Source organism: Camellia sinensis, chromosome 1, assembly GCF_055761805.1.
Source record: "Camellia sinensis isolate YWXY chromosome 1, ASM5576180v1, whole genome shotgun sequence".
Taxonomy (NCBI): Eukaryota; Viridiplantae; Streptophyta; class Magnoliopsida; order Ericales; family Theaceae; genus Camellia; species Camellia sinensis.
The window spans coordinates 86,202,216-86,221,766 of NC_138961.1; positions in this window are offsets into that span (position 1 = coordinate 86,202,216).

A 19,551-nucleotide genomic window follows, 5' to 3' on the forward strand; every position below is an offset into this window, starting at 1 on the left:
TTTTGATGTTGAGACGCTTTAGGATTAAAAAAAAAAAGGCGTATTCCTTTCTCCATCCTTAAGCCAATTAGCTCACGAGCGTTGGGACCAAAACACCTCATTCCACTCAAAAAGTTCTTTCACTTGTCAACGTAGTACAAAATAGGCCTCTCAGTCACAAGTAGACTCCATTATTGTTCCCTCCAAATGACTAAGTTCATTCATCTTTTCTTTAACCTCAGGCTGCACATTCCCAAATTTCCAACAACCCTAATTGTAGAGAGACAATTAGCCGAATGTTCTAAATTGTGTCGAAGTCTTACCATAGTAAATGGTTGTTGATTTGATCAATTTTGTTGCACAATGGCCTCACATTCAACATCGCTTAGGCACGTTGCCTTGAATCGATACAACCTAGCCCCTCTTTTCCATACTCACTGAACAATTTTAAGTCCCAACACATCAACTAGGATATGAGAGTGATCCGAAGAAGTGCAATTGAGGTGGAACACCTCCTTCTAAGGGAAGAGATACCCCCATTCTAAAATGGCAAATCCATGGTCTAGCCGCTCTCCAACAAATCCCGTCTAGCGATTATTACACCAAGTAAACTTTGGCCCTTGATACCCAGGTCAGTAAGACAACAATCCTCTGAAGCTTGCCGTAAAGCATCAATGTGGGGGTTATTACAAAGACACATACCAAACTTTTCATGGGAGAATAAAATTTCATTAAAGTGGGTAACAAGAAGCCACAGAAAAGTGTTCAAACTTGATAAAAGCCATAATAACTCTCATGAATCCCCGTGTTTCGATGTATCTGAGTTTCCATACAACCCAGTGAATCGCCATGATTCAGCTCCAATACCCCACATCTACCATTGCATCAATGTGCCTACAAGAATAACTTCGAATTGAACGTTGAACATCACTCTTCTATAGAAGAGCCAAATCGCCAGCAAGACCCACTCTATCCACTGACAAAGCTCCGAAAAAACCAAACTTGCATTGTAACCATTTGATTTTGTTCGAAAAGCTCTTGGTCTCCATTAAAAAGATAAGAGTTGAAGGTCGTTTATGTTTTCTTACCAAATATATACATATATATATATATATATATATATTACATAGTTTAAATGAATTTATTTCATCCTCAATTACAGAGAGAAAGGGAAACAGATATTGTGAAGGAGCCACTTGACTATAATTTTGCTAAATAATTTGATTTTTTTTCTCTTTCTTTATTTGTAAAAGAAAAGTGTCATAAAATTAACAAATTACCAACTTTTGATAGTAACAAATGTGTTAGGATAAAATTTTAAAATTTGAAACATTCCACTTGAATAATATGATAGACATAACTTATTGATTAAGAAAAATTTATAATAAATGCTAACAAGCATCCTGAGACATTAATAGAAATAGTTAGTGAAAAGTCCACACCCATAGGGCCATATGTTATTAGGTTAAGGGTTGATCTTTTTTTGTAATAAGGACATGTGTAATGAAATTGTTTGGTGAGAACGACAAATTATTTTCTGAAAGAAATATTTTCTTTTTGAATTGTAACCCATCTATTGGATTGTTTCCCATAAAAATGATAAACGAACCAAACAACTCAAGCTCGACTCATGTTTGGCTCATTAAAAATCATTCAAGCTCCATTCGTTACACAAACAAGCTAAGCTTGAAAGCATTTTGAAGCTCGTTAAAGTTTCAAACCAAGCTTCAAAATTAAATTGCTCATTTGGCTCAGTTTGATAAGCCTAAAACTGTATAATACTACCAAACTACTTGAACTCGTCTTGACAAAAACTCGTTTGAGATTGGCTCAAAAATTTAATGAACTAAGCTCGAACAAATTTTGAAACTCGTTAAAGTTATGAAACCAAACTTGAACAGTTAACTATTCATCTCGTTTATCATCCCTAGTTGCCCACCGAAAAGATCATTAGCGTCAAAAAGTTGTTGAAAAAGTTGAAGGCTGTGGTTAGTGGCGACAGTGGTGGTGGCGATAATATAGATAAATAAGTAGATTAGGTGGATAGATAGGTGATATGGATAGATACGAAAAGAAGTAGGGACAAAATTGTTTTTCAAATTATAATTGTCCTTTGGCCCCAAAAAGAATAGAGCTTGGGCCTATTGGCTAAATTTTTTTAAAAAATGAATCTCTGGCTTGAACATCATATTTAATATTAGAATTGAAATAAAAATTATTTTAAAAATAAAAGAAGATGTTAAGAAGGATTTTAAAACCACTGAAAGGTATTTCAAAATTTATAAAAAAAAAAAAGAAAATTATCTTGCATTTTATTTATTTTTTTCTTATTTTTCTTCTATTTATTTAAAAAAACATTTATTAACAATACTCTCTTATAAAACTCGAATTTCAATTAAAGACAACAGAGCATAAATTGTTGAAAAGCTTATTAAAGCTATCGCCCCAACCTTTTTCTTTGTCCTTATCCTTTTCTTCTTTACCTTGAAAAGCTTGTTATCATTAAATATGTAAGAGTTATCAGCTTTAGCAGGTCTTTGTCCTTAAGAGTTATTAGCTTTAGCAGGTCTATCGAGAAGATAACAGTCATGCGGATGCACTGGTAAACTAAGCCTCAGCTATAAAGTCAGACTCCTAGAGAACCATCATGGTTGACTACTTATCGGGCCCAAGTGTTAACCCCTTAATAATAGAGTATGAGGCAATGTGCATAAAGTTAGGCCCAAGCTGAATGGACGCCTTGGTCAAATTCATTAGGGATGGCAAGCTGCCAGAAGACAAGAGGAAAGAACACAAGATCAGACTAAGGTCGGCAAGGTTCTGTTTGTTGGCCGAAGGACATCTTTATATACGCTCCTTCACCAGACCATCTTTAAAGACTTCTTACACGAGATCCATAAAGAAGTATATGGAAACCATGCAGGGGTAGATCTCTTGCTCATAGAGCCATATCACAAGGGTACTAATGGCTTTACATGCAAAAAGACGCTGAAGCCTATGTTCGAAAGTGTGATAAATGCTAGAGATTTGCACCTATGATATATCGGCCAGAATAGGATTTGAAACTGGTGTCCAGCCCTTGGCCATTTGCCCAGTGGGGCATGGATCTAATTGGGCAATTGGCCAAGGTAACTAGACAAAGGAAGTACTTATTGGTAGGCACGAATTACTTCACAAAATGGGTGGAGGCTGAACCACTAGCCAAAATTCGAGATATGGATGCAAGGAACTTCATCTAGAAGAACATAATTACTAGATTTGGCATCTGAAGAGCCATTGTGGTAGACAATGGCACCCAGTTTGATAGTAAGTTGATCAAGAATTTCTAAGTGAAATACAAGACCAAGAACTACTACTCAACGCTTAGCTTCCCTCAAAGCAATGGTCAAGTCGAGGCATCAAATAAAACAATCATGGATGGTATAAAGAAGAGGTTGTAAGCTGCCTAGGCCAAGTGGGTTGAAGAATTTCCTAATGTTCTATGTGCATACTGCACCACGCTGAGAAGATCAACTAGAGAATCACCTTTTGCCATGGCTTATGGAACTGAGGTTGTTATACCATTAAAGATTGGCATGCCTGGAGTCAAGACCTAGGCAGTAGAGAATGAGACAAACGAGACCTTTTTAGCTCATGATCTAGGCTTGATTGAAGAAAGAAGGGAGCGAGCAGCAATTGGCTGGGGGCATACCAACAGAGATTGGCTAGAGCGTACAACAACAAAGTAAATCTAGAGAATTCTAAGTCGGCGATCTCATCCTAATGAAAGTTGTCGGCAACAAGAAAGATCCCAGAAAGTGTAAGCTTGGCCCAAACTGGAAAGGACCATACAAAATTATCTCGGTGGCCAAAAATGGGGCATGTCAGCTAGAAGACTGCGATGGCAAGGAGTTGCCAAGACTATGGAACACCAGCAATTTAAAGTTTTTCTATAACTAGATTTCTTTATTTTTCTTTTTGATGTAACATAGAGGATGTTTAGCCAAAGTATTGATTAATAAAATACTAGTTCGATTTTGTTCTTTGCAAAATGTTGTTAACTAGCTACTGTTAGATAAGATGGAAAGTGTTAGGCCGATGTGATTTTCCAAAGAGGAGCAGGACATTTAACTTAAGCTTGTCAGGATGACAAAGCTGAACTAGGCTAAAGGGATGCTTCAATTTGAAACAAGATAAAACTATGATTTGGTTAGTTTGTACAAAAAGCTGAGATAGTTAGTACTGTCAATGCACTAAGGTTAAATCTTAAGTGTTTTGTTTAGCTAAACACGATGACATTGGTCATGGATGTCTAAGTCAAACTTAGGTAAGATTGAGATGCTGTGTTCTTAATGTGATTTTAAGTTATAACTTACAGTCACATTAGAAGGTAGGGAGCCGAGGTGAGATGCACTTCGAGTTTGTGATTTGAAAGGAGTAACACTTGGTGAAATTTTGAAAAGATTGACTGGTTTGGCTCAAGGATGTTATACTTAGAAAAATTTCTGGAAAGCAAAGTGTTGAAGATAATGAAAGTAAAGAAAACATACACTTAGTGCAAAAGAAGAAACTGCATTCACTAAAAGAAAGTTGTTCAAGTACAACAAAGGGAAAACAAAAGATGTAATTACAAAAGCAAAGTAAAAAGGAAAAAAAAAATCCTAAGTGTTGGGTTCTGAAACAAGGTTCTCAGTTTATTCCACCTCGGCTATCAGCAATATGTCGACCTTGGTGGACAGTGTAGTAGCCCTCTTAGCCTTGGCATCAGCTACAACTTTGCCTATTTCTTTCAAAGTGTTTTCAAGACACTTGTCGGCTCCAGAAATGTCAACCTTTTTTGAAGAAGAACTTTTAGAGACCTCATCCTCGTCCTCCTCTATCAGGTTTAGGACTTGGTCGTTCAGAGTTAAGGACTTCGCCTCAGCAGCAGTGGCAGTTGTGCCTTTGTCTTTCTTTTCCTTTTCTTCTTCCTCCTCCTCAAATTAGATGAGGGAATGAGGGAAAGGCACGTCAAGTTGATTGAGATCCCAAAGAGGTGAGTCCTTAGGGGCCGACAGCTTCTTTAGAGCAGTAACCCAGCCAAAATAGTAAACTTTGTTATGGGCCAAGTTGACTTGCTTTTTGTACTAGTTCCGGACGTCGACCTTGCCCTTCTCATAGGCTTTTTCATCAGCGGCCTTGATCTCCTACTCCTTTGGCCAAGGCTTCAGCCAACTTCCTCTCGACATCGACAGCCGACTGCTCATGGCTTTAGCAGCGGCCTCAGCCTTATGCTCGCCAGCCCTTACTACGTTGATCTTGTCTAGCTGACTCTTGATTCTGGCCTCAACCTTGTTGAGTTGAGAAAGGAAGTTTGATGCTTCTTGTGTGTTCTTAGTTAAGTCCTTTTTCATCAACTCAGCCTTGACGGTATGAGAGTGGGCATGCTGAATGACCTGCAAATAAGGAAATGAGTTAGTAAAATTTTACTAAGTATGGAAATTGAATGGAAAACTGAGAGTTAAGAAAATTACCAGAACTGAATGCCTCATCATTAGAGCAAAATGCCCATACTTGTTGAATTCATTGATGGCATCTATGTTAGTGGGCAGTAGGAGGCCTGTGGTCTGTGCAGTTGCGACTTCAAGGTCCTTGTGGACTCGACTTTCTTCGCACGTCCCCCTTTCGAAGAGCCTAGAATAGGTCCTCTACAGTTCGGACTCCTATCACGGTTCTGAATCTAATGTCACAAAGTGCAATGTGAGACTGATAAACACCTAAGAGTCCAATCCGGCAAATCATTTTGGAAAATTGATTTTAGATCAAATAATGCCAAAACTGGACTGCTTTGCCAGATTATAGAGTCGCCACCTAAATATTTTATTTTTGGAAAATTTAGGAAACCCTGACTCGTGCCAAAGGCCACGTGTCCGTCATCACCAAAGTTGCCTCGGCTCGAGAACTTGGGTACGAGAGGGGAAGGTCCTGAAATGAGCACCCTCGCTCGCCTGATCAAAGATCGGCCTCTACTAAGCATGATATCCTGTTTTAAAAATACATGTGTTCTTGTTCTGATTATTAGCTAACTTATTATGTGATGCGCATAGCATACAAGTATAGACTAAAATCGCAAGAATTTGAACAAAACAACCCATGTTTGTTTTTCGAAAATGGTTTGAAAATGCCACTCTTAAGTGGGCTAAAGTACGGATTTGCCACCAAACATGGTGGGCTTGAAATATGATTTTACCACTTCGCAAAGTGGGCGTAAAACTCACATTCGATGAATCGTTCCAATTCAAGTAATAAAGCCTTCATCCACAAGCATTCATGCAGTTTAACATTTAAGCAAATAGCCTCATGGTAAGCATGTTATCATGACAACACTCACACTCATGCAAGTATGCTAAAGCATAAAACTTACAGTGTACTCCAAGCCAAAACAAAAAACTAGTTAGAAATATGCATGATCCTAACTATGCAAAGATGCCTAATGCAATACATGCAATAATGCAACTAAGAGGCTCGGCTATCTAAGATGGCATATGAATGCAACAATTTGATACACATATTCAAATAGGTATTGAAATACAATGCAGTTTGAATGATGCGCCAAGCCCGGTGCATGCAAGTTAAATGAATGATGCACACATCCAAGCATAAGGTATGCTAATCAAAACATGGCCCTAAACTAACCATCGAAAGCAGTTAAGTAAAAGGGAGAAAGATATGGGGTTGGAAGACATGCACACACACACACATGCACGCTTATTACAACATTGCGCCTTCTCGAAGGAGGGTCCAAATGAATCAGCTAAGCTAATTATTACAAAACAACTAATTAACTATTCTAGTTAACCAATTATTATAAACCAAATTGAAATTGAATAACTAGCTGCACAAACTAATTATGCACAATACTTGAATCAAATAATTAGCTACATCTAACTAATTAAAGCAAGTAAGGTGGCCTCGTGGGCGAGGGAGATATGCATGCTCGGTTGGCGTCATCCTAGAAATCCATTGCCTTGCCACCGGTTCTCTCTGTTTGCATTCGCCTCTATTTTCTGAACATTGTGCCAACTCCAGACTACTTTTGCCTCAAAATAGGAACATTTTTGCACCAAAAATGGACTGGTGGCCGGTCGGCCACCAAAAGTGGCTGCCGACCGCTCCAATTGGCCAGTTGGCTAGCACAAGTGGCCGGTCGGCTACTGCCACTGGCCGGTCGGCTACCTCCTTTCCCAAAATGCTGCTTTTGCTGCAACAGAGAACAACAGAGCCAAGACAATGTATTTGCAAGGGAATGTGTGTACTGCCACTCTCCTTATCATTTCTCAAGCTCAAAGGAGTGTGGCGCTTGGCTCTCGAGCCACCAATCAAGCATCTCAATGCATGATGGCCCATAAACCAAGTTTGTACAAGCTTAGTGAGTGCACAAACAAGATTCAAAGTGCCTCCACCCTATCATGCATGATCAAGGGTGTTGGCGACCAAGAAATGTGACACGTTTCATCACTTTGAGTATGAAACGCCTCACATTTCTTGTGTTTGGATTAACGTCCGATCCAAACACATGCAATGCAACACAAATGCTTATCTTGCACAAGTTTTACTTGGTTCAATTCTTATTTACACATTTTAGCTTACCAATTAGTCCTTTAACCGGTTAAGTCCAATGTGAAAAGTCCTCTAATTGGAAAGATGGTTTAAGCCACAAGTGCCTTAAGCGTGAAAGAGGCGTCATGCTGTTGGTTAGTAGAAACCCTTAAGGGAGGATTAAAACCATTAGGCATGAATGCCTCAATTTCATGTTCAAGCCAACAAGGGGCTTAAGACCACTTTCAAAAGTAAATTCAAAAGTGAAGTACAAAGGGAGGTTGCAGAATTTGAGTGCTAGAATGGCATCCTAAAGACACAAAATCATGCAATCAACATATGCACAACATGTTCCAACAACCAAAAGCATTGAAACTAGTGAAGGACACAACACTAGAGGCATGCAATACAATGCTCGAATGACCAAACCAGCTCAAAACAGAGCTAAATCATGCCAAAACAGTGGCCTAATCATGCTGAAACTTAGGCACAAAAAGCAAGAAAAACATGCTCGCATGTTGGCTCACAAACAAGACATGAAGCACACCTCTCAAAAGCAACGAAAGAGTGGAATATGTGAGAGTGTGATTGTGGTATATACATTGAAATTACATGCTAAATGATGCTATGGCATGCAAACAACCCAAGCAAAGCATGTTAGAAGCCTTAAATGACAAAGCTAGTGAAGCCAACTACACTATGGTCATGCAAGGCAAAGCATATATGACCAAGACCACTCAAAATATAGTTAAAGCATGACAAAATATGAGCCAAAACATGCTGAGATGGAGTTAACGCAAGCTAGAATGATAGGCTAACTCAAAGCATGTTAAGCTAGTAAGCATGATTACACTACAAGTGTAAGAAGCAAGCAACAAGTGACTTAACCAGCCAAAAACAGAGCTAAAGCAGGTCAAAAAAGTGACAAAAACATATTGAGATCAAGCCATGAGATGGTAGAAAAACATGTTTACATGTTGGGCCATCACCACTTACAAAAGAAGACACAAGGAGGGGAGGCCATCCCCTCTCCCCCCCCCCCAATTTTGGACCTCAAAATCAAGTTTCTACAACTGAAATTCCCCTGGAATTCAGTGGTTAAAAGGCTAAAACTAGGTTGTTTGAAAAGCTTGAAAAGATGGCACAACTCGTAGCGAATAAGTAACAAAAGACGGTGGACCACCCTAACTCCAAAAGTGCCTTAAACCAACATTTTTAAACCTTAAAAATAGAGATTTTTGTAGTTGAATACTGGGCCAAAAACAACATGCAAAGTTGGCCAAACAAGTAACTAAATAAAGCTTTAAAGAGGATAAAGCTTTACCCTTGAAGCACAGCAGCAAAACAACAACTTTCTGAGGCAAAAATCAACTTTAACAGCCCAAATAAGACCTCCAAGCACCTCAGCAACAAGGTAGTCTAATTTGGTTAAGGGGTTGTATGCAAATATGTAGAGAAAACTCACTTTCAAGCCTAAAATAAGGAGAGAGAGAGAGAGAGAGAGAGAGAGAGAGGGAGAGAGACAGATTTTTTGCTCACAAAATTTCTGAACCCCCAAAATGGGGGGAGGGACCTCCCCTTATATAGAAAAACAAGCTACAAGCTTGTTTCCATCCCTCCATACACGTGTATGGAGGATGGCTTCAGTGACCAATAGCTGGCACAGCTGGCATATAAAATATCTGAAAAAAGAGAAAAATGGTCGTCGGCCATCAATGAGGCCGACCGACCATCAGTGTAACCGACTGGCCACCACTGATGACCGATGGAAATAAACCCTGGCCGATGGATTGTAGGGATAGCCGGCAGGCCACCCTCTCCTTTAGAAATAAAGAAGCAAGCATTTGGTCCACAACCAAGCACAAAACAGACAAGTTTCAAAGGCTCAAAGGCCAGGCACTCCGCCAAGAACTTCGGGCATTCAAAACGAACACAAACATGGATAATCATCGAGTATTCAAGAGATGACGTCCAAGTCTTGAGGGCGGTCAAAAATGGAGTTTCTACAATCCTTTATGGCACTATCGCCAACCTTCAAAAGCTTGTCACCAACTTGAATCTCGAGTAGCCAAGTGTCCTCTAGGAGAACGTCCTTTTCACCACTAGGCCCGACTGACTTCAACTTCTTGCTGGCAAGGGCCTCAGCGGAGTCTGACGCCAGCCTTTTTTCAACAGCTATCTTTGAGATGGATATGCTGTCCTCAGGGTCTTTTTCTTTTGAGGAAGTGGTCACTGTCAGCTTGGCCTTTGGCTTGGCCTTTTTCACCCTCCTAGGCTTTTGCACAAAAAGTGGGAAGGAAGTGGATTGCATGGTCACCACATCGGGGAGACCGGCCAGTAGATCATCGGTCATGGCTAGTTTTTGTCCCATCTCTTTTGAAGTGGTGACGACGGTAACTCTAGTGCTGAGCTTGAAGGTGGGAAGAGTGATTGTTGGTTTGGCAGGGTCATACGTCGATATGTCAGTTCCTCGGCACTTTCTGCTCTGGGTCCTCCTTGCCGGAGATCCGTATGTCAGCATGTAGTTGAGCAAAACAAGGGTCTTGCAATCAGTAATTGGCAAGTCTAGGAGTTGGACAAAGTTGGTCTGTTTGACGTATGATTTGCGGAAGGACTTACTTAGCTGCGGTAATTCTACAAAGACAAATAAAGCAAGCATGATAATTTGACTAAGTATAGGACAATGATGTTGAAAGTGTGTGATCTACGGAAACTAGGTGCTTACTCTCATCGTCCCTAAAGATCCCTCTGCGCAAGGGAAAGAGACGAAGATCATCATCCAATGCAAACTCCCAGTTGCCCAAGATGATGAGATAGTCTTCCCCAACATCCTTGTTAGAGTATGGAAGGTCGGCTATCAGCTTGTAGGCAGTTGACCGAGGTTTGAGGTAATAGGAGATGCCATTGGAAGCTTTGAGACTACAGATTGTCTAGCAGTACTAGATGTTAGACAGGATGAGCCTAGCGTTATGTCGACGACACAACTCAGCTATGCCATTGATAATCCTAAAGGTGTTAATTGCTAGTTGAATGGAGTTAAGGTGATAATATTGCATCACCTCTTGGAAGAGAATGTTAAGGGGGAATCTAATTCCACCCTCAATGACTAATACCACAGGGAAGGGCATGCAATTTTCCTCGGGCATAATAGAATTATTCTCGCCAGCAAGTTTAATTTGGACATCGGCCGGGATGTCAAACTCTTGGGAAAAATACTCTAGTTTGGTTGGGAAATATACCCTCCATTTGTGCATACCCATGATCTCGGCTAAGTGGTTTTGACACTGTTTTCTTTAAGGAGTGTTCTATGTAGGGTTATGTGAACCTAGGGTCCGATGTGGCATTGCTAAGTGTTGTTTGATTCAATGATTTTGGGTTAGGGTTGGAGAGATCCTGAGAGGGTCTAGATTTCAATTTTCTTAGTGCTCTGGCAAATCCCAATCCTAAATCTAGGTTGTGCAAGAACAATGGAAATGTACAGGAATTGGATAAAGCAATCTAGAGACAATGAATGACAAAAGAGCAGATTCATAATATAAACAACATAGGAATGCAAGAACAAGTATAGGGTGAATTAAAGATGTAGATATCAACAAATTTAATAAGTTAAGAAAGACTTTCAAGATTATCACATATGATAATCCAGAAATCAGATTTCATGAAGAAATCAGAGTGCAGAAACATAGGGGATAAGAATAGGAATGAAAATGAACAACATATACATTCAAGGACATAAAGAACTTTCAAGAACCAAAACTAAAATTGGAGGATTAGAAAACTTACAGATTGAAATCGAGGAAGTGGACACCAGAATCTGGTTTGTTGGTATCAGATGATGCCTTTGATCGGAGTAGATTATTGAGACAGTCGCTGGGATGGGATGATCAGAGCAGTTGTAGGGAGCTAAAATGGACGTCAATGGCAGTTTGGAGAAAGTGTAGAAAGAGAAAGCTCTAAGGGAAAAGAGAGAAAAGAAATGAGGAGACAGAAAGAGAAGGGAAAGTTTTGCTAAAAACTGAAAGGGCGGTAAGGGTCATGATTTCAAACCCTTGGGAGACATTCCCAGTTGATGTCAAGCAGCGTGGGTCAGTGTTGATGTGACTTGTCTGTCGCATGATGAGTATAAGCCAGTGGGGTGATGACACGTGGGCGAAATAGTTGAGGCAATTATGACATGGCAACTCATGGGACTTGGACTTTTGAAATTCTTGAACTAGTGAGTCACGATCTTAGCTAGTAGTGTGATCTCAGTTGAGATGTTGGATTTGGATAAGAGAACTTGTTAGTTCTTGATTCTTGATAGGTGGACTCTTGAGTCCTTGTTTCTTGACGCCGACGAGTCATGCTCTCGGTTAGAGAAATATCTCTAGCATGTTGTTTAGTGGACATGTTGGGAGATCACACGATATAAGTTCTATTACCCTAGGTTGCCGAGGTAATATTTTAGGGTTGTCCACGTAGCCGAGGTCGTTGGCCAAGGTGCCATGCGAATGGATCATGTTACCGAGATATGATGCAATTATATCTAAATTCAACATATTCGGATAGAGGACGAGAGTCCTAGATGATGTTAGACTACTTGTTTGGGTAAGGTTAGACTCTTAAGAGTTGATCCTAATCTAAATAAGAAGAGTCTTGAATAAATGATATCCTTATAAATGATAGAGTCCTATGAAGTAAGACTTCTAAGGGACGCGGGCACTGCTGGCTATAAAAGTGAGCACCCTCGTGGGTCTAAGGTAGGCTTTTCATTATGAGTAATTTATTTGTTCCGATATCTTTGAGCGATAAGTTGAGTCTAAGGTAGGCTTTTCATTATGAGTAATTTATTTGTTCCGATATCTTTGAGAGATAAGTTGACTAGCTTGATCGTTAGAGTGGCCCCGGGTGAACGAACCATTACAGTATTTCTTATCTTCTTGTGTGTAGGTGTTTGGCTAAATCTATTCTTTCGTGTGCTCTCTAACTAAATTCCCTAGATCTCGACAGTGAGATCTGTTTGATTGTGAAGTTGAAAATTGTTGAAAAGCTTATTAAGCCTCCGTTTGGGAAGTGGGTTGGTTTTTTGGCTTTTTGGCTTTTTTGGCTATTTTAGCCTGGGCTAAAAAGTTTGGTTTGGGAAGGGCTTTTTGGCTTTTTGGCTTTTTTGATTTTTTTTGTGAGAGAAGAGTGTAATGATTATGGGTTGGATGTGATGTTTTGTTTGTTGTGGCTAAAATAGTCTGTTTTGTCTTTTGTGGCTATTTTAGCCCTAACCCAACTTGCCAAACACCACCTAAAGCTATCGCCACAACCTTTTTCTTTATCCTCATCTTTTTCTTCTTTATCGTGAAAAGCTTATATAAAAGATAAGTCACATTTTCTTTATCTTTTATATATTTTATTAATCATATTTGCAACATTTATTAACAAATTAGAAATAATTGTTTATTTTTGTTAGTATAAAATTGTATATAATTTTATAGTGATAAAATAATATATAATTATTTAAAATTTATTAATTATTACATTTATGTTCGTTTTAGTCCATGGCTGGTGGGAACCAGTCCAGTGACTCTACATAAATCATATGTTTTGCAAAAATACCACAAGACTACCGGTAACGAATTCCCTCAAAGGGGAGATTGATTAGCAATCCCGGAGATTTGGGATGCACAATCCAATCCATATGAAAATATCATTTTATTCCCACTTTATAAAAAATAATCATGTTATTTTTTATATATCGAGTATTTTTACGTAAATTCAAGTCTTTTTTTGGGGTGGGTATAAATTCAAATCTTAATCAATTAATATCATCATATTTAGGGTTATACAAAATACTGTCTAATTCACTAAAATAGCCCAATTCGCATTGTTAAATGTGGGTTGGTTTGATATGCATTTTAAAATTTATAATCCGTTTTTGAAACCATCATAGCTCTCTATAATTAATACACATATTTTTTTTATACCTCTAATGAGATATTAAAGTAAAAATTAATGTAAGAGAGATCTAAGATGTGAGATTTGTTGTAAATTAGTGTTATATATATATATATATATATGTAATATTATTTAAATTCACTTAATGTTATGTATATGAAAAATTTTATGCAAATTAATATTATATATTATTCAATACTTGATAATTATTTAAGACTATTTTTTAATTAATTAACAGTTTGAAACAACTCAAACCGTGATTTGGTTGCGGATAGTAAATTTATCAATCCATCATTAACGATTTGGTTATAATTTTATTCCCAAGCTATAACAAATCGTGTCACGCACATCCATAACCAAACTAGTATATAAATAAATACATATTTGACCCCAATAAGTTGATGGAACAATAAAAAACTAAAAATAAAATTTAAAAGTCTTGAATTCAAGGATATCCGGATTAACACACGAATTGCTAAACAATAGCTAAGATGTCCGACGTACACCCACTACAAAATATTTATTAGTGCACAAAAATGAGTTGGTCGATTTAAAAAAATAAATAAATAAATTGATTGTATCTCCATCATCGTCATGTTGTAAAAAATTAATACTAAACGGGGAGCAAAATTGGTAGTATCATTAATCTTAGTAGTGGTCCCAAATTGGTGTGAAATAGGTAATAGTTTTGAAACAATGAAGAAGCAAACAAAGGAATGTAACCTGCTCCTCCTACTACCCCCACCTCCCTCCCACATTGATCTACGGATAGATATGACCTTTCATCAGCCACTTAAAAAATTGAATACTGATTTTATTATGAATTTATTTTGATAATTTGATTTATTTATTTTATGCTTTTATTTATAGATCATTTATAAAAAAAAATTAATCAGATTAATTCGATAATTATAATGATATAATTTGATCAAATTTATCTTTAAAAAATATAAATGATTTACTTTTAATAAAACATCTTATCAGCTAAACTTTTCTTGCACTTCCATAACCCCTAAACCTCATGGTCTTTTTGGCCTGTGCCATGCAATAATTTGTTCGTGGCCACATGTCATGTATAGTGTATGTTGAATTTATTAGATAATTTCTTCTCATTCGATCTAATTTTCAAAATCTTCTTCAAACTAATTTTCAAAATTCACATCATGTATACTCATTTATTAAAAAATAAAAATAAAAACAAAAACAAAACATTAACTGTATTTTAAATTGTTGTATTGCTCTAATTGGGTTGGGTCAATCTTAATCAATCTTGTTTAGGTTTTATAGATCTCACTTAAGATGGGCTTACACTAAGCCCACCTAAGATCAATCCATGAGTCTCGAATTTACAGACATGACTAATGGATAAATAATCCTAATGTGGTTAATATATATTTGTGTTATTTAAAGCCTTTTAAAACGTTATAACGATTTTAGTAAAGAAAATATTAAATCACAATTTTAATAGTTTGTATGTAACATGTATTTTTTTCTTTCTTTCTATGTGTTAATCCCTTTGATGTATGATCGTTATTGTGAAATCAAATATTTGCCTTTAACATCCACCCTTGCCATTTCATTTGACAATGACAAATCAATTGTTAAAATAAAATGAAATCTCTTCAATATCAAATCCGTGATGTATGATCCTTATTGTGATGTCAAATATTTGCCTTTAACATCCGCCCTTGCCATTTCATTTGACAATGACAAATCAATCGTTAAAATGAAATGAAATCTCTTCAATATCAAATCCATGAAAAAAAAAATGAACAAAAGTTATTATTCGCTACTATCAATTACTTCTTTCTCTACCCACAAAAATAATATATATATATATATATATATAACTGAAATATATATTTGAAAATACATTCAAAAATTTATATTTGAGCATGCATTAGTAGTTGTGTCTTGTTGTTTCTTTAGGGTTTAGAGTTTACCGTAGTTGCTTCGAATCTTAGACCCTTATTTTTTTTCTTCCAATTTTTTTTCCCTAAATCAAATACTAAATAATATATAACAAAACTAGAAAATGGGGTAGAAAATTTTAACTTATTTTTAGTTTGAAAATTGATTTTTATTTTTATTTTTATTTTTTTAGTTATTTGTTGATTTTTTATGAAAAATATACACAACATAAAAAATTTGAAATTTTGACCATTTTAACTAATTGCCAAATATGACCATTTTTTTTATTTGATTTATATAAGATATTACAATGAAATTAAATGAGTTATAATCATAGTAACGAAAATCAAATTCAACATTTATAAAGAAACTCACAAAGTATGAAAGAAAACCCTCAATTAATATACTGAGAATAAGATTAATATGGAGGTGGAGAGATTCGAACCGTTAACTTTTTCAATAAGATATAAGAGTTTTAATCAATCAGACTAGCCTTGTTGGTTCCAATATGACCTTAACCAAGCCAATTTTGAACGAAAAATTTTAGGGATCCAGACTTACCCACTCATAAATTTTTGTGTGAGTGGTTGTATGGTGAAACTAAATTTATATAGTGTAAAATCTATATGTAAGATAAATTTGATCAACAAAATCAAATATTGAGTAATTTTTAAATGGGAGATTTTTTGATAAATCCTCTTTTTATGAGTTTTATTTCATTCAACCCATATTTTTTTTGACTATTCCATTAGATCTTACTATCATATCACTCGTGCTATGCACGGATTGCGTTTGTAATTATCTATATATGTGAATAGCGATTTTTAAATGTCTTTTTTTTTTAAATGCCTTCTTTTTTTCCTTTTTTTATTATATTAAAGTTTAATATTTTGATAATAATCATATTTGTTAGACTTTTCAAGGAATTAAATGTCTTTTTTTTATTATATTATATTAAAGTTTAATATTTTGATAATAATCATATATGTTGGACTTTTCAAGAATTTTTTTTTATTCTTGTTCTTAATGCATTAAAGTGTTATTATGAGGGATAACAGTCATATGTGTTGGGACTTTTCACGGAATTCATGTGTTGGATTTCAAAGAATTTTTTTTTATGCTTATTCTTAAGGGAAAATCGGTTTAAGGTCCCTATCCAACTTTTAGTAATGGATTAGGTCCACAATATGTTCTTTTGTAGCCTAAGGTCCCTCAATGTTATTTTAGAGTGTAAAATACCTGTCTTACCCTTGTTTATAATATACGTTGTTTTCAATTTGACAGCTAAAGATCATATTGATATTTTGTGGGAGATTACGTGAGGATGAACTTGACGATTCAGATTTTTGTGGAGATTTTCTAGGGTTTTTGTAAGTGTTGAAATCCTGTTCGTTGTTTGTAGGTGTTGAAATCCTATACGAGTTGAAATCATGTTCATTGTTTGTAGGTGTTGATCGATCGTGTAGGAGTTGAAATCTGGTTCATTGTATTTGATTTGATTTCATGTGGAGTTGAATTAGATAAGTTTTCAATTTTTGATTTGATTTGATCGTGTAGGTGTTGAATTAGGTTTTTGTTTTTAGTTTTGATCAATGTGAGAGAGACGAACTCAGTGTTGTTGTTTTTGATTTTTGAAGTTAATTTTTCATTATCTGTTATTGATGAATTTTCGATGGAGTTGATTTTGATTTTTGGAGTTGCTTTTTCATTCTCTGTCAACATGGTTATGAGTTGATTTTTGGTGCTCTATTTTTCTGCGTTTTTGTGCTCTGTTTTTTGTTCACTTTGCATTTTTTGTATAGTGCAGAGAAAATTACAGGTTTGTTACTATAATTGAACTCAAATCACAGAGAAAATTATAAGCTTGTAGTGCAGTGAAAATCACAGAGAAAATTGTAAGTAGGCAGAGAAATTTACAGACGTAGCAATAGAGTAGTAAGTGTTTTTTTTTTTTTTTTAAATTTTTTGAATTGAATGTCTTGTGAACATAACAAATCTTCTCTGTGATTTTTTTATGTGCTAGTGTTTAATATATTTTTGTCTCTTGATGTTAATGTGTTTTTGTTTTTGTTATATTGAAAGTGAATATAAGTTCACAAATTTCTCTGGACTTTTCTTTGTAGTCCAGAGAAAATCATATGATTGTATTACAAATTTCTCTGGACTTATATATTGTGTTTTTATATGTTTGCAATTATCAAAATTTTCTGATATGTTTTCTTTGCACTTTTCATTTTTTTTTTTGCACTATTCATGTTTCTGGACTTTTCTTTGTAGTATAGAGAAAATCGTAGGTTTGTTATTATAATCCAATGAAAATGACAGAGAAAATGTTAAGCTTGTAGTTGAGTGAAAATCACCCTTGAAGTTGGTGTCTTGATCTTGATGCTTATTGCTTCTTCAACTTGGACTTGTTTTTTTTGTGGTGTTCTGGTGCTGCTACTGCGTTTTGATCTAAGATCATAAGACGCAGACACAGAGACTTTTGGTTTCTTTTTCTGGATTTCTGGGATTGTGCTGCTTTTGCGCTTTGCCATTTCTATAGAATGAAAACATAAACATTAAATCCCAGAGAAAATTACAAGGTAGCAATGATTACACAACAGAGAAAATTACAAGGTAGCAACATAAACATGACAGAGAAAATTACACAACAGAGAAATTTTGAGAAAATTGAGCATTGAACAAAATAAATATGGCAGAGAAAATTAGACACAAGACATAAACATAATGTGGCCAGAGAAAATTATAAATGCTGCCAGAGAAAATTAGACACACAAGTAAGAAAAGTAATTTGGCCAGAGAAAATTATAAATGCCAGAGAAAATTAGCCACACCAACAGAGTAGTAAGCCACAGATAATTTGCTTGAGAAAATAATGAAGAAACATAAACATGCCAGATAAAATTACACAATAGAGAAACACAAATGTAGCAAGTTAGAGAAATTTACAAAAACAAGAACACAAGAAGCTTCAATAAGAAGCCCCAAATGCACAGAAAGCAGTTCAATTTTGACAGTTAGAAGGAAAGCAACCCATCATCAGTTGGAAGCAAAGAAATTCTGGACTTCCAAGGAATTTCTCTGGATTCAACCCAGAGAAAATTCAAATTTCTCTGGTCCAGAATTTCTCTGGAACGATAAAACTCTGATTTGATCAATTTGTCATTGGTTTTGCTGCTGCTAATTCAATCACAATTTCCTGCACAAACAAATTAATAGTTCTTCTATGAGTTTGTGATAGATTTTCTTTAAACTTAATGGTTTGAATTTCTCTGGGTTGAATCCAGAGAAAATTCAAATTTGTCTGGATCACTTTAAGCCTTCCTCTACTGCTGTCTCTTCCTCAAGCTTCTTTTTCCAATATTCTTCAGTAGGGGTCCAAATAATGCTTTTCCAGAAACAACTCCAATTCTACTAAACCCAAAAAATCAAAAGACGTTATATTCAACACTCAGAGAAATTTTGAAGCTAAAGATGTTATATTCAACACTGGATATATATATATATATATATGTGCTGACATTGTATATATATATGTATGTATCATATATATATATATATATATGTTTGCAACCATAGATAAGATAACTAAGAGTGACTGTTTTATTATGGTTGCAAATGGTCTTAATTGATTAATTATCATATATATACTAGTCAAGACAGTAAGCAACAGATTGTATATATATATATATATATATATATATATGTATGTATCATATATATATATATATACATCTATTAAATTTTTTTGAAAAGAAAAAATAATAATGCATACATGTCGAAGAAGATCTGGAGTCGAGAATCGAAGCTCTGATCAGTGATTTGAGACCAATACTCGTAAAGCTCATCTCTGCTGATCTTGTCAACATTCAACCTTCGTCGTCTGCTCAGAGCATCGAACAATTCCAACGCAAATTCCTTTGAATCATCTCTCATTCCTACAACCAGAAATAATAAAAATTGAGATTGAAAAGGTTTAAACACGCATTGAAATTGCACCATTCAGGTCAAAAAAATCGACTCATCTGAAGATGAACAGACGTAGGGTATTTTGGTCCAAGAAATTGATAAAATGCGCAGGTATTTTGGTTAGGGACCTGAGGCAGTATTACATTTTTTAATGTCCTTTATACAGAAAATTGTTATTATTAGGGAGCTTAAAAAAAAAACCCCTAT